At 49.9% G+C, this 16,315-nt stretch overlaps 1 protein-coding gene across 3 annotated transcripts in view; it reads right to left on the bottom strand.

Annotated features, from left to right (window-relative positions):
- Window positions 1–16,315, bottom strand: part of ST3GAL1 (ST3 beta-galactoside alpha-2,3-sialyltransferase 1) — an 83,808-nt gene that overhangs the window by 40,926 nt on the left and 26,567 nt on the right. Inside the window, exon 1 of one of the 3 annotated variants that reach the window (XM_029222796.1) lies at window positions 15,477–16,238. The exons of the other annotated variants lie outside the window; for them this stretch is intronic. The gene's annotated coding sequence lies outside the window, so the exon portion shown is untranslated. Of the gene's footprint in view, window positions 1–15,476; window positions 16,239–16,315 lie in introns of those variants that run through there. 3 annotated transcript variants of the gene reach the window in all.

Genomic DNA, 16,315 nt, shown 5'->3' with positions numbered 1-16,315 from the left:
TCACCATCACCATCACCGTCACCATCACCATCACCATCACCATCACCATCGTTATCTCATCACCATCGTCTGCTCTTGGCCAGATGCTGCACATCACATGAGAAGTGTCACTGCTCCCATTTCCCAGATGAGGAAACTGAGCCTGAGATAAGATAGCACCCACTGAATTATTCATCATGCCAATAATTAATTAGCAATGAGCTGGGAGGAGGCCCAGAACTTTCACATGGTACTCTCTTCTCCATGACACTGCTGGCCTGAGCACATCAGGCAGAGGGCTTGGAAAGGCCGGCTGTCCCCATGTCCTTTAACCTTTTCATCCCCAGGCAATAGCGCCATCTGCTAAATAAACATCCTCAGACACAATCCTTCCTAAGCAAGGCCAGAAGTGGGAAAGGTAACACGAATGAGGAAAGAGAAACGAGCACAGGGTTTTTGAGTGTTGCCATGGAACCCCAAGAGGTCATTCCAAGCTTGTGGTTCTGTGTCAGAAACTTCCCCGGACCCAAAGCAGCGAGAATAAGTTCTGCTGCCCATCCATGCCCAGCCCTGTCACATTACGGTGCTTTGCTGGTGGGGGACAGTATCTGTGGGAGGGAGTTTAGAGAATTATGGCCACCTTGGAGTTTATAACAACGTCGTCGTAAAAAAGGATCTCTCTGAGTCCACCCTGGCTCTGAACATTGCCTAACTACCTTGGTATAAGCACAAAGGCCACGAGAAATCTGCTGAGATTTTGCTGACAAACCCGCTCTGTCTAATGTGAGGGATCCTGGTTGGCCTGAGACCGTCACTTGTCCACACAGCAGGCTCACAGCACAGCCAGGAGCACAGCCCAGGGCCTCCTAACCCTGGGTGGCTCCTGTCAGCTGCCTCAGGCTTCACGGTAGGATCCCCACAATATATTTTCTGAGCACCTAGTGTGTGCCAGGAATTGGGACAGAGGCCAAGGATATAAAGATAAATGGAATGAGAGATATCTACACAGGGGAATGCCCAAAACGTGGGACAAACTACCACCAAGTACTCCCAGCAGCCCTGCACCTATTCAGTGCTCCCAAGCCAGACGTCCTAAGTGCCTGGCCCACACTCACAACAGCCCTACAGAATAAGGCACTGAGTGGCATCACCCCACCAAATACATATGCTAAAGCCCTAACCTCCAATGTGACTGAATTTGGAGACAGGGCCTTTAGAGAGGGAATTAAGGTTAAGTGAGGTCATAAAGGTGGGACCCTAAGCTGACAGGACTGGTGTCCTTATAAGACGTGCACACACAGAAGGAAGGCTGTGTGAGAACACCATGAGAAGGTGGCCAGAAAGAGAGGCCTCGCCAGAAACCAACCCTGGCAGCACCTTGATCTCGGACTCTGAGCCTCCAAGACTGGGAAAAAAAATACATTTCTTTCATGTAAGCCACCCGGTTTGTGATACTCTCTTACGGCAGCCCTTGGAGGCTAATCCAGGGCTATAACTGTCATCCCCATTTTGCACATGAGGAAGCTGAGGCACAAGGAGGTGACGGACCATACTGAAGGCCACACAACTACTAAGAGGTAGTCAGACCCACGCATCTGGCTGCAGAGCCCAATGGTTTATGGCCAATTGTATTATGCAAACATCGTTCCCCTCTCTTTGCCCCCAACCCCTCACCGTGGGGGACTCTAACTCCCTGCTCCACCGACGCTGGGTTTGGCCATGTCCCTTGCTTTGGCCAATAGAGTGTGAGCAGACGTGCTCTGTGTGCCACCTCTAAGCAGAAGGTTTAAATTTGATTGTGTGGCTCGCTCCGTTCTGGCGTGAGCACAGCGTGTCCTAGATGGTGACCACTTTCAGCCTGGGTCTCTGACCGAGAGAACTCAAGGAACACGGCTGAGCCGCAGTCACCCTGCCATTGATCACAGTCTGCCTGTGATGTGAACAGGAAATAAGCATGTGTTGTACGTCACTGAGGTTCGGGGACTCTTTGTTATGCAGCACCATACACGGTTCCTTTTGCAATTATCCAGACTCCTTCCAACAAACATTCCATTTGGAAGGACTGAGTAGGTGGTCTGGAGACTTCCAACCCAGGCTCTGCCATTCACCAGCTTTGTGGCTTTGGATAAGCCACTTCAATTCTCCGAGCCTCTGTTTTCTCATCTGCAAAATGGGCATAATAACAGCACGCCCCCCCCCCCCCGACCCCGATCCTGGGGTTGCTGCAGGGACTCAGTGAGAGATGATAGAAAGTTCTCAGCACGGTGTCTGACATAGTAGGTGCTCGGTACGGTTGGTAAGCGGGATGGTGGTGTGATGTGTTAAGTCGGAAGGTGGACGGGACTGGATTCGAATCAAGTGGTCCTCTTTTCAGCACATCTTTACAGCAAGGCCTCCCTCCATGTCAATCGGGTGGAAGTCTGCATTCTACAGGAGCGGGCGGGGCCGGTCCCACTCAAGAAGGCAGCAGGAAGCAGGCTGCGCGAGGAACCAGGAGGCACTTGGTTCTCGCAAAGGCAAAGCTGGGCTCTCCCCAGCCCAGAGTCAAGAAAGCCTGGACAGGAAGGAAGGCTGGGAAAGCACTTTGAGGGTCTGGCTCCTCTTCTCCCCGCTCCAGTCCCACTTCACAGATGAGAAACTGAACCTGGGAAGGGGGAGTGTCTTCCCCAGGGTCACACAGCCACTTAACATCGGAACTTGGAATAGAACCTTGGTCTCCTGAGATGAGCGTCATTCCTCCGCCTCCTGCTCTTTTACGAGGAAACGTGGCTCATTCCTTCTGCTGGCTCGGAAGGCAAATGTCAAGTTTCTCTATCTCCGTGGGCGGATTTACCAAAACTCAACATAACTCAACAAGCTTTTCTTTGAGTCACTTCAAAATATCTCCCTTGTCTTTCAGGGAGAGTCGATCTCATTCACATGCTCCATGGATCCTGGAATGGGAAGTGGGGTAGTCAACTGTGAATTCAACGCAGGGCATAAAGGAGGAGTTGGTGGGCACTGGATTTGGTTTGGGGTCTTTGTTTGTTGGTCTGCTTTCCCCCAAGCCTTGCGATTGGCAGCGGGGGGAGAGTGGGTGCGGGAAGGTACAGAATCCGCTCTTCAGAGCTGCTGGTCCAGAGTATGTGAGACAGGATGCTGTACGTTAGAGAAGAGACAGGAAAGGTGAGCACAGGCTGTGCTAGACAGGGAAGGCTTCAGGGAAGAGGTAAGCCTGGCACTGGTTCTAGAAAGACAGGGAGAATAAGACAAGGTAGAGGAGAAAAAGAATTCCAGAGTCTTGTGGGGTCAAGTTTTGAAAGAGCAAGGAGGACAAACATCCCACTTTTATGTTTTTGTTTTCCTTCACAGGGCCGGGGGCAGAGCTGATAATGAGTAATAGGTAGAATCCATGATCTGAACATTCAGGGAGCATCACTGGAGTGTGCCTCAGTTTATCCATCTGCAAAATGGGGAAACTGCAGCCAACTGTATAGGCTTCTGGAGGGTAGTGAAGGATGAAACCCATGTGGGACATCCCAGAGGAGGCCCTGCCAAGTAGTCTAGAGTTACACTGCCCAGCACAGCAGTCACTGTTGAAAGGCAATTCTTCATGGGTCTTCTGCACGTCTATGTGTCTTTGGGGCAGAAGCACCGACAGCTTCTGTTCTGGCCTATCTTTTCAAGGATGCAGAGGGAATGGAAGACAGAGGTAGTGTGTCCCTCTGGAGCAGAGTCCAGGTCTGCTTACCATCCAGTATTATAATAAAGACTATTTTTTATTAGTAATAAAGTTGGGTAGGTTTGCTTGCAGACCATTATAAAAGATCATGGATCTTCATCTACAAAGCAAAGCCATGGGACTTGGGAAGCAAGTAAATGATACAAACTAAAGCTCAGACTGCCTTCTGTGTGTGCTATGAGTAATACAGTCCTTCGTATCTGATCCAGGAAGCTCACGCCTTCTGCCAGCATCTGCCAACAGGCTGATTTGTTAGCTTACAAGTCGAATAACATCTCAAGATTTTCAGTTCTTCACAGCCACTGGCCACACGTGGCTATTTTTAATTAAAATGAAATAAAATGTAAAATACAGTTCTTCAGTTGCGACAACCATATTTCAAGCACTTAACAGCCTCGTGTGGTTAGCAGTGACTGGACAGGACAGATGGGGGCCATTCCCATCACTGGGGAAGCTCTATGAAGAGCGCTGATCTAATACATAAGGGCACAGGGTATGGGGCCGGACCAGCTTGGGTTCAATCCTTGCTTCTACAATTTCTGGCTCTGAGACTTTCAGCAAGTTATTTCAGCTGAACTCCCTTTCCTTGTCTGTAAGGCAAGAAAAACAGGGCTGACCTAAGGGTTCTTATGAGGATTCCGCAAGACAACACATACAAAGTGCGCAGTCCGGCCTGCTGAGGGGGTCCCTAAACAGGAACTAATAATTTAGATATTGAGCAAATGCCACTTCCCCTTCACACTACAGTGGCAGGTGGTGGCAGGCAACACTGAGTGGTGCGAATGAACAGGAAGCAAGGTGACAAACACAGACAGGCCTAGGAAGTCAAGCCCAAAGGTTTAGCCTGAAGGCAAGTGGGAGCCTCAGAAGATTGTAGGCAGAGGGAGGCCTCTTCTCTGCCCACCCAAGCTCATGGAGGCAGTGTGGGAGGGGAAAGGTCATAGGCTTTGGTCTAGAAGACATGGCTGGGATTCTGACACTGTCCCTCTCGAGCTGTGAGGCCCTGGGCAAGTATTTTATCTCAAGAGCCGTGGCTTTCACCTTGCAGACGCTGGCATTGTAAGCCCCACCTCGTGGGGTTGGTGGGAGAGGTAAATGAGATAATACACTTAAAGCTTCTAGAACAGTTCCTGGCGCATAGTAGGCACACTAAGAAAGGAAAATCCATTACTTTCTTCTCTGGGCTGGCCGAGAGGACAGGCAGGAAACCTGAGTGGCCTGGAGGGGCAGGGGGTGGTAACCAGGAGCTGCTGGCCTTTCCTCGGGTAGCAGATTACTCGCAGTGGCCCTCAGAGACACCTCACCTGGAAAGGCAGGTCGCAGGTTTGAATTCCCTCAGCTGGGGTCAGGCTACGTGGAAGGGGCCGCCAGGTCCCTGGAGAGTGGCCGCTCTTGGCGCCCAGTCCAGAGAGGCTTTTCTGAGCCACTAACACCCCTCAGCTGTTGTGTCTCTTGGCTGCTAGCAGCTGCCCCTTCCTCCAGAGGACTGCCCTGGCCAGACAGGAGCTGCCTCGCCCAGGAGGTGACCACCTCTGGCCCCTGCCACCCTGGGCTGCCCCCAGACTATGACAGAGGGAATCGGGGCTGCACGAAGCTGACCCCCTTTGCCTCCACATGGAACCAGCCCTGTGGTGGGTGCCCTGTATGCTCCGGGGTCCCATGGGGTCAGGCTGAGGGTTGGCTCCAGCTGAGATACCTCCTTACCCAGCCTCTCTCCTCCCCCTGCCCTGTCCAGCCTCTCTCACCACCTTCTGGAAGCCACAGGCACCAAACCCCTGCCTCAGGCTCTGCTGGGAGGGAACTGGGCCCCCTGCATGAGGCTGGTCTGAGCAGTGACCGTCAGGAAGAGAAAGCCTCAAAGTGAAGCACTCGCTCTCAAGTTCAGAGAGCTTCCTCCAGAGTACGGAGGCTCCCCGACCACCGTCTGGTCTAAACTCTTGGCTTTATACCAAGCAGCAGAAGCCACTGGTCACTTAGCAAAGACTGACTGGGGCCCAGAATGTGCTGGGCTCTGTTCTGGGTGCTGGTGACACCACGGTGAACAAGGAAACAGCCTTCTCCTCTGGAAGGTTAGGCATCAAATCAAACAGAGCAGATCACGGCAAACACTTCAGCAGCAAAGTCGAGGGGGTGGCGTGACAGTGGATGACAAGGAAGGTGCCACTAGGGTAAACTCCAAGCTGAGCTCCTGAACGAGTCGGCCGTGCAAAGGCAGGGGCGAGGAGACCAGAGTTCAGGCGGAGGGGAGAGTCCGTGCAAGGTGGTACAGCAGAAACGAGCTACGCATATTCAGCCCAAAGGCCAGCGCGGTGCAAGCACACTGGCTAAGGGATAATTTTACAGGATGGGGTCAGAGAGGGAAGCAGGGCCTGATCATGTGGCCCCGGGAGGGCAGTGGCTTGTCACCCAGCAAATTAGCAAAGGCAAGAGACTCTTCACGACCCCCTTCCTAGTCACCCCCTCTGGGTGAGCTCTGTCCTTGGAAACCAGTGGCACACCAGTCCCACTGGGGTTCCCCAGGCCGAGCCCATCTTTCACGTCGAATATTTCAAAACCAGAGATTAAGACTCGTGAGTAAACCAATTAGCGGCGTTTGGAACATCACCTCCACTTTCCAAAGTGTTTCTCTGGGCTTTCATGTGAAGGCGCCCAGCAGACACGAGACTGATAAATATTTCATCGTCCTTCATTTCCTCTCACATCAAATGAAGGGGCGGCGGAAGGCGCGGGGAGGAGAGATGAGTCAGGGCAGAGCATGGATGGGCTTTTGGAGTGGGGGCAGCTGCATGTCCTTCCTGCTGCTCGCTTGCTGGGCAACCTGCAGCCAGTGCTGAAAGCATCCGGCGCCTCCGTGTCCTCCTCTGGAAAATAAGAGTGCTAGGAACCGTGAGAGAGTGGACTGAAGGCGGCTCACATGCTGGGCACACGCTGAGGACAGGTGACCGGTCTTCAGCACTGACAGTCACGTGACTGCACTCAGGTCCTCCTCTGCCCAGGGCGCCCACCCCAGCTGGGAGCAGCACGGGGACACGGGGAAATGTCCATCATGGGGAAAGGACAGGGCATGGAGTAGAAATCTGAGGACGCCTGTCTCCAGTGCATCCTTCCTGAGTCCTCACACTGTGTGATTCACGCAAATAACCGCTGACCTTTTCAAACAAGATTTTAAGTGATAAACGGAAGTGCTTGTTGCCACGGCAGATAGAGGGCAAAGAAAGGAAATCCTTGTCATTTCCCTCTTTAAGTCTCCAGCCTTATTATCCAACGCCTGAATTAAATCCCTCTGATATACTTGTACATTTTGGCAGTAAATACTCATCTCAGGGGTTTTAAAAGATCGACAAACACATTGTGAAAATTCTCATCAAGCCGAAGCTTGCTAAGGATGGAAAGCAAGGTTATCTGGGCTTAGAACGTTCATTAAGAGTGTATGGAGATGTAGATACGCATAAAATCTGCAGTCCCTGTGCAAGATTAACATATGGGATTGTTCTGGAGCGTCTAATAACACAAAAGCGTGACCGTCTTTAATGAGCACCTACTATCTGCCCGGCACTTTACATACAACAGAACATTCACTAGCTACTTGGATGTGCACTGTTTCAAACAGTTTATGTGGATAAAGCCATTCAATCTTCCAAACAGCCTAGTATTAGGTACCTTATTGCCACCCCATGTTTAGGCTAGCACAGAGAGGTGAAGTCACTCATGCAAAGGTCACACAGCGAGTAGATGGTAGAGTCGGTACCAGAATCCAGATTGCCGGGCTCCGGAGCTGACGCCAACAGTGACAAACTATCCTAAGGTATCTCCCCTCCTCTTAGCTACAGACCTTGACAGTGACATATCATCATTTCCATTCTCAAGGGAAGTCCATCAAGTTGCAGAAGGAGAAGGGCTTTTCCCAGGTCACAGGCCAGATATGAGTCAACTCAGGGACAGTCCAGGTCCCAAGCCTCATTTCTGCAGTGTGTCCCGAGGCTAACCAAGTCAGGGGTGGGTGGGAAGTGAGCTGGGAGGAAAGGAAGACAAAGCCATTTGGCCTCTTCAAGTTCAGAGAACCAAACGCATTTCCCTATTTGCCCTTTGCCAAACCAGTTTGGGTTTTCAAGTGAATAATTAAGATTCTTAACAGGAAATCTGTATCTTAGGCACAGCACTGGGTATGAGGACATCTTCGAAATAGGACCAGAAGAAAAGGGTGGAGGAGTCTCCTTTCGCTTAGTATAAAAGTCACACGTGATTCTTTAAGATCAGGCTGACAACCCAGTCCATGGAAGGGTCCAGACTGGGGGGAAGGGACTGGTGGCTTCTGCGGAAGTAGGGGGTCCTCACTTGGGGTCCTATTGCCAAGGACTGGCTGGTGGACTGGACAGGTCTCTCAGGACATGACGGGCCCAGTAACCCCTGAGAACACAGTTTTCAAGGTCAGGGAGAAGCACAGAGCGAGGACAGCGCCGTCCCCACTTCGGCCACCCCTGCTCAGAGGTCCCACCAGGCCCCCAGGCTCTGGCTTTGCCTCTGCCTGCATCAGTGCCCCGCCCACCTCTCCTGCTGGGGACCTAAGACTGACCAAGATGCAGGTCGATGCCAGCACGTCCAGGATGCCTCATCCAGAACCACCCGTTTATACCACTTTTGAGTACTTTTTTCTTCTTTTATTTGTTTGTTTGTTTTTGCATTTTATCTTGGAATGGAGAAGGTCCATGCTTAGTGTAAAACTCCATATTTACATCAAGGAAAAGGCTGAACACACAAGAAATGTGAACTTCTCTAAGGCAAGGGGTGGTAAACTACAGCCTGCAGGCTGGCCACCTGCTTTTATAAATAAAGTTTTATTGGAACACCATTGTGCACATTCATTTCCGTATTGTCGATGGCTGCTTTTGTGCTCCAAGGGCAGAGAGTTGAGGAGTTGTAACAGAGACTGTATGGCTCTCAAAGCCTAAAATGTTTACTACCCGTCCCTTTATATAAAAAGATGGCTTTTTTTTTTTTTGATCCCTCACCTATGGGACCAGATGCCTTGAACTATTTTTTTTTTTTTTTAAGGGGAAAGGACATAAAAGGCAAATCAGCACAAAAGGAAGGCAGGTGACCCATCAACTATCCAGAACATTTCAACTTCACTACTAACCGAAGTCATTCAAACAGCAAAGAGACGTCATTTCTTACCTATCAGAATCTCAAGGATGCCGATCCCTGACCCCTAGTTCCCTCTTTGCATGACCCCTCCTGCCCTGCACAACACACTCCCAGGCAACTCACAGTTGACTCACTGTGGTTTCAGTCTCACACACATGCTCAGAGTGGACCAGCGCTGCCTGCACTGGCTCAGCATCACGCTGGGAGCACGATGCACAGAGTGGATGCGCCCTCCGAGCTGTGGGAGAGGAATGAAGGGGCGGCATCAGGAGGTATAAGAGCCACCTGGTCACTTTCCTCCCTTCCAGCTGCTGCCCAGTCTCCTTCTGGTGAGTCCCTCTCCTCCGCGAGCCCTCCATGGGATGGTCAACACCACGACATGAGCACAGGGGTCCCTGGAGACTCCTCAGGCTTCTGCATTCTCAGGCAGTGAGATTCGCTCCTGGGGCCCTGACCTCTGAGCACACGAGCGAGGCTGGAAGGAATGGGGGGGCAAGGTTCTGAATTCCTGGGGCACTAGGTGGAGACATGGGGTCCAGACCTCACGTGGGTTTGCCTGCTAAGACCCTGCCTTTCTAGTCCAGGGCTCAGGGCCTTCTCTTCAATCCTGCGGCTCACCCACAGTTTCATAGAGAGAGGGAGGCCACGCTGCTCATTTCCACACCGGCCCCTCCGCCAATCCAAAGCCCTACTGGCAAAATCCATCTCCCTCTCACTATGCAGCCAACCCTACTCACGCCTCACAGCCCACATGTCCCTTCCTTAACGTTTTTCAGGGTGATCCAGCCTCCTCCTCCCCACGGTCCTCTTCATTTTCTGGACCTCTCGTCCCCCCACCCACAGTCCTGGCCTCACTAGAAGGGCCTGTCTCAGAGAGTGAGCTCCTTGCCACGATCTTGGGGGAGAACACCCATCATGAAAGGGCAGGCAGCTCGTCCTCCCTCCAGAGACCCACACCCACTCCTGGAGTCCTCGGCCACCTCTCTCTGCTTCACCCTCACGTGTTCACCCCTGCCCTCTCTGTTCCCATCCTGCTAACCCAATATCTGTGCTTGAACTCTCCAAGTTCATTCTGCCTCAGGGCCTTTGCACTTGCTGACTGTACTGACTCCTTCTCCTCCTTCCTTTCCCAGCTCAAATGCCACCCTTTGGGGAGAAGGAATAGAAGGGAAAAAGTAGTTCACGTTTCTCTAGGCTTTTCGTTGGCAATTTAGATCCATCCACTTGATTACACTCTCATAATAGCTCTGTGACAGCGGCAGGGCCACGGTGATGAACACGGGCAGCCCAGTGTCAGAGCTCGGTCATCGTGAACTGGACTGCTATTCACTCTCAACTCCAAGCTCGGGTTCATATCCCTAAGCCACGTGTCTGACCACAAACGAGAGAAGACACCCCCACTCCGCCTGAGACTTCCCAGGCAGACTCTAAGGATACCAGTTCAAGGGCAGTCAGACTCCAGGCATTCAGTCGAAGAGACCCTTTACAAAGAGGCCAGAGCTGATCTCTGCGCCCTCACAGCTGAAAGTGTTAGCTCAGCAAATGCACAAACAGTTCTCCTGCCAGCAGGGGCGCCCTGGCATTCGTGCCCCACTGCGTGCCAACCGTTTCCTGCCGAATGACAAGTCAGAATTTGCCCTGTGCCACACTCTTGGTCAGGCTTTCACCGAAACCATTCCAGGGTTGTTTTTGGCAACACAGTCGCTGGACAATCCCATGGAGGAGGGCCCAGAAGCCCGGCCCTACCCCAGACTCTGCCATTACCAGCTGTGTGACTTAGAGCTGGTCCCTTTCCTTCCCTGGGCTTCGGTTCCTGCTTTGGCAAAAGGTGGGGTTAGGAGACCACTGGGACGTCGGACTACGCTTTACGTCCCTCGGGGTCACTACCTCCCCAGGAACCTTTGGCAAGTTCCCAAACTCTGAACCTCAGTTTCCCAATCAGTCAAATGTTGCACTAAATCAGAAGACACGGCAACAGCTGTTTTACAAACCGATTCTGTCTGTGCCATACAGCCATTCACAAAACTTTGAATTAGCTATAATTGTCAAAAATCAGAAAGCTTTACATAAAAATCTGGACCTCAAGCTTCTTTTGCTAAAGAAGGGGAAAAGCCAGGAACCCTGGGCTCCCATTCCCCAATCCCCACGGCTGAGCAGCAGCCATCTCCTTTGGTCAGAACCTGGTCGGTTTTCTAGTTTGTTGCAGGCCCCACTATTCCCTATTGTCTTACTAGGTCTCTTTATCTGTTCATATCACCCACCTGGTCCCTATGAACCTAGGGGACTGTGACTCCTGGACTGGAGGTCCTAAAGGTCTCCGCTGCTCCTGCTACCCTGCCATACCCTGGGGTAGAGAGTGGAGGGCCGCCCAGCTTGAGGCTGAGACCTCCAGGGCTTCCTCTCACTGCCTGGCTGAAGGGAGAGGCCCTGCCTCTGTCAGGATTCCGATGCCCGGGTCAGCGGAAAGATGATAGCCTCTGGAACGCACCTACCAGCCATCAATCAGGCCATGTGGAGCTCCCTGCGGCCACTGCAGCCTCCTATAATTACCTGCAGTGTGTAATAAAGCCCCATTTAGAAACCTGAGAAAGGACCCCACAAGGAGAACTGTTTCCTGGATAATTTCCTGATCACAGAATTTCAGGGTTGCAAGCGACTTTAAAAAAGCATCTAGACCCACCATCTGATGCTTAAATCTCCTCCAGAGAGGCTGACAAGATTCATTCCAGGTCTTACTATTTGCCCGGCACCGTCAGGAGCTGAAAATATAAAAAAGCAGCAAATGCAGCCTCAACTGCGAGTCCTCCCAGGCTGTGGAGGCCAGTCTGGCAAACAGACAATGAGGACGCAGGATGGCACGGGCTTTCACACCCAACAGCTACCAGGAACTCGGCCATACTATTTGTCAAACACTCTGCATGAATAATCTCAGCTACTTCTCAAGAAAACTCTCCCAGGAGGTGCTATTCTTTCTTTATTTCCTCAACTTTTTGTTTTACTCACAATATAACTACAACACGCGCCACACATTGACATTTTCTCCATCACGTTCTTAAGCCTCTAGACAATCAACAAAACGAAAATCAAACTATGATTCGCGTAGGTTTGTCAGTTTCCATATGAAAATATTCCCATTATGGCCGATTTCAAGCTACAGGGAATTGGGAAGAGATATACAGTAGACAACGTTATATAGCGCTTACACAGACGGTAAAACAGACCCAAGTAACCCAGTAGCATAGATATTACTCATATGTACTAAAGCAATAACAAAGTGATGAATTGCAAGTATTTATTCAGGAGGTGCTATCCTTAACCTCTCGTTTGCAGGTGAGGACTCTGAGGCTCAGAGAGGTTAAGGCCCTTGGTCAAGGTTGCACAGCCTATAGGTTTTGGAGCAGGCTTCGATCCCAGCGATCTGAGACTCCAGAACTGGGTTTGTAGACACAACCTTAGTCTGCTATTCTGAAGGGCAGCCTGGGGAGCAGAGAGGAGAGACTGGGGAGCAGAGAGGAGAGGCTGGGGAGCAGAGAGGAGAGACTGGGGGCCAGCATCTGCTGAGGGGACAAAAGTCTGTCCTGAATCCTGAAGGCCACGCAGAAGACAGAGTAAGCCCGAGGTGGACGAAGGGCCAGGCTGAGGGCTGGGCCGGTGCAGAGGTCTGGGGCCTCATTAGTAATCAGAGAAATGCCAATAAAAACAGGATGAGACATCACTTGACACCTATTAGCTTGGCAAAAATCATCAAGCACTGCGATGCCAACTGTCGGCGGGTGGCTGCAGACGTGAGAACTCACGCCCTGCTGATAGGAACGTGGGCTCGGCAGCCGTCCTAGGACACCACCTGGCAGTGCCGGGGCAAGTTACACATAGGCATCCCCTATGCCCCAGCAATTCCACTCCCACCTATCCGAAGTGTTAAGGAATCTATCAAGCAAATTTTGGAATGTTCTTATGTATGTTAAAGGAAGATAAATTCTGGTTCACAAAGAATTTTTAAAGACATGGAAATGTTTCTGTCGTAAGGCCGAGGAGGCAGGAGGCGGGAAATACATGAGCTGAGAACAGAGCCACCTTGTAGGGTAACCCGGGAAGTGTCCGGGATTACATGCCAGGCGTATTTAATTCAATAAATCAATGTGCTCAGGTGCTGTTACCTCTGACAGTCATGTTCTGGGGAGCTTTGATCTGATCTTTACATTTTCCCCCATTCATTCATTCATCCATTCCTTCGTTCAATATTTATTTACTAAACACCTGTTAAATGTCAGGTAATGTGTCAAGAGGGAACAAAATGGATGAAGGGAGCTTAAGTTTTAGGCGCAAGAGAGAATCAACAAAGAAGGAAATGCGTAACACGTCAGATGTCCAGAGACCAGTGATGGAGAATAGAGGACAGGGCATGGGCAGAGAGTGGGAGGGTGCACACGCAGCTGGACGGTTTTGTGGATACTCTGCAGGGAACACCGTCTCGCTAGAGGCAGCCCCCTACGCCAGCAGCACCAAAGCTTCTGTGTCCTGCCACGTCTGCTCTCCTAGGGCTCCTAGTCATACCAGCTTCAGGTGAAACTTCATTTAGCTCCTGAGGACTCGAGCTGCTTCGAAGTCATCGAGAAGAGACACTGAGTCTGGTCCATCTGGTACCTTTCCTCTGAGTCAGGAACACATGGTTTCAGATCCTTTTTCAGCAGAAGCATGAGCCCCCTGCAGCAGAGGCACCGTCCCTGACAGCTCTGCTCACCACAGTCTCCAACAAGAGGACATTCATGTTCGGCATCAAAAGCCTAAACAAGTACTCAGCTTCCACCCTGGAGTCCCCTTCTAGGGATCTATTCCCGGAAATGGCTCAATGTGTGGACAGAGTTTTGTGCCCAAAGAGGTTTATCATCGTGTTATTTTTTTTTCTTCCAGTCTTATTGAGATGGAATTGACATACAGCACTGTATAAGTTTAAGGTGTACAGCATCATGGTTTGACCTGCATACATCATGAAATGATTATAAGTTTCGTGAACATCCATCCTCTCATGCAGATACAAAATTAAAGAAACAGAGAACATTTTGTGATGAGAACTCAGGATTTAGTCTCTTAACAATTTTTATATATAACATACAGCAGTGTTAATTATATTTACCGTGTTGTACGTTCCATCCCTAGTACTTATTTATCTTATAACCGGAAGTTTGTACCTTTTGACCACCTACATCCAGTTCTCCCTCCCTCACCTTCCCCTCTGGTAACCACAAATCTCATCTCTTTTTTATGGGTTTGTCTGTATGTTTGATTATTTTTGAAGTGTGATTGACCTACGGCACTATGTTAGTTCCTGGTGCACAACCTAGCGATTTTTTTCCATATATTTCAAATGATCACCACGATAACTCTAGTTATGATATGTCACCATGCAAAGATATTCTATCGCTACTGACTGTATTCCCCACACTGTATAGTTCATACCTGTGACTCATTTGTTTTGCAGCTGGAAGTTTCTACCTCTTACCCTCCCTCACCTATTTCTTTCCTCTCTTCCCCTCCTTCTCCTGTGGCAGCCACCTGTTCGTTCTCTGTATCTATAACTCTGTTTCTGTTTTGCTATATTTGTTCGTTTTGCTTTGTTTTGTTTGTTTTGTTTTCTAGATTCCACATATAAGTGAAACCATACAGTATTTGTCTTTCTCTGTCTGACTCATTTCACTTAAATAATACCCTCTAAGTATTGTTGTAAATGGCAAGATTTCATTCTTTTTTTATGGCCAAGTAATATCCCATTGTGTATATATATATATATATATATATACACCACATCTTCTTTATATTTATCATGTTATTTTATTTATTTATATATATATATTTATATATATATATTTATCTATATAAATAAATAAAATATCACGTTATTTTATTTTTATATATATATGTTTATATATATATATATATATATGTTTATATATATATATATATACACACCACATCTTCTTTATCTTTATCATGTTATTTTATTTATTTATTTTTTTGCGGTACGCAGGCCTCTCACTGTTGTGGCCTCTCCCGTTGCGGAGCACAGGCTCCGGACGCGAAGGCCCAGCGGCCATGGCTCACGGGCCCAGCCGCTCCGCGGCACGTGGAATCTTCCCGGACCGGGGCACGAACCCGCGTCCCCTGCATCGGCAGGCGGACTCCCAACCACTGCGCCACCAGGGAAGCCCCATCATGTTATTTTTAATAGCAAAATGCCACAGAGCTCCAACACGCTCCACCGTAAGGAAATTACTAAGTGCATCATGGTACGAGCGAGTATCTGTTATACCATGGAAAAGTCTGCATCTTTAATAATGCTCAAGAAGAATTTGAACAGGAGAAAACATCTGCTATACTGTCAAATTGTTAAAAGACAAAGGAAACAATATCAGTATCAGAATGACAGTTTTAACAATAGAGGAACCGAAAAACATACAGTGAAAGGAAATTCTCTAAAATACTAAGATAGGTACTTTCTGGGAGAAGTGGCTCTGTAGGATTTTTTATCTTCACACTCTTCTCTCTTTTCAGCATTTTCTTCAGTGATCATGGCTACTTTTATGATCATGAAATAAAACTACCAACACTCCCCAACCCTAAAAAATGGTGGTACCTTCAAAACGTTCTCCAGCCACCCGACGCTCAGCACCAGGACCTTGACCTAGCAATCTCCCAAGGCTGTATTTAATGAGAAAGCCTCCTAGGATTTGGGATTTCATTTCCAGAAGCTGAGATGCAAAGAAGAGAAGGAAAAATAGAAAGCAATATAGGATGTCAGCAAGGGTGTGTCAGAATGCAGACCCAGCCAGGGTGGACCTGGCTCCCAGGAAAGAGGGCTTGGGAACACTGTCCCTGGATCCTGAGGCTCCCTAGGGCCCCGCCCAGCCCCCATTCCCCTCTCCAACCCCAGCTAAAAGCCTGTAGGGACTGCCTCACTTTCACCCTGGAGCGCAGAGAGGTCCTTCCTCGCCTTTCAAAGCACTGTCCCTGGCTCAATATGGGCGAAGCTCCTTGCACTATCCTTGTGGGAATGTATTACGGTGTCATGTATTATACGCCACAGCAGAAGGTCTGAGGCTCAGAGAGGTCAACCGACTTGCCCGAGGCCACACAGCTGGTAAGAGACAAAGCAAGGCATGGGACTCAGGCTTCTGCTCTGACCCCCGGAGGACTTTACCCCACACCACAGCTGGCCCAGGAGCCCAGCAATGGCATCTGGAAGCCTGGGTTCAAATCCCAGCAGAGTCGCTCAGCCTCTGTGGGAGTCTCGCTAGTTAACCCCTAGGAGCCCAGGGTCCATCCATGAACGGGAGACAAACCTAATACTGACCCTAGGGGTCAAATGCTAAGCCGCTGGTACCCTGTAAGCACATAATCAATACTATTATTGTTGTTGCTTGTCACTTTCGTCCTCCCTGGAGTTAGGTCCCTCTCTGGCCTCCTGGTGTGCCC

The sequence above is a fragment of the Monodon monoceros genome, unplaced genomic scaffold, assembly GCF_005190385.1.
Source record: "Monodon monoceros isolate NGI ecotype Baffin Bay Population unplaced genomic scaffold, NGI_Narwhal_1 Super_Scaffold_14, whole genome shotgun sequence".
In the NCBI taxonomy this organism is placed as follows: domain Eukaryota; kingdom Metazoa; phylum Chordata; class Mammalia; order Artiodactyla; family Monodontidae; genus Monodon; species Monodon monoceros.
The sequence above is the reverse complement of the archived record's forward strand: the minus strand, read 5'-3'. Positions and strand labels throughout refer to the sequence as shown.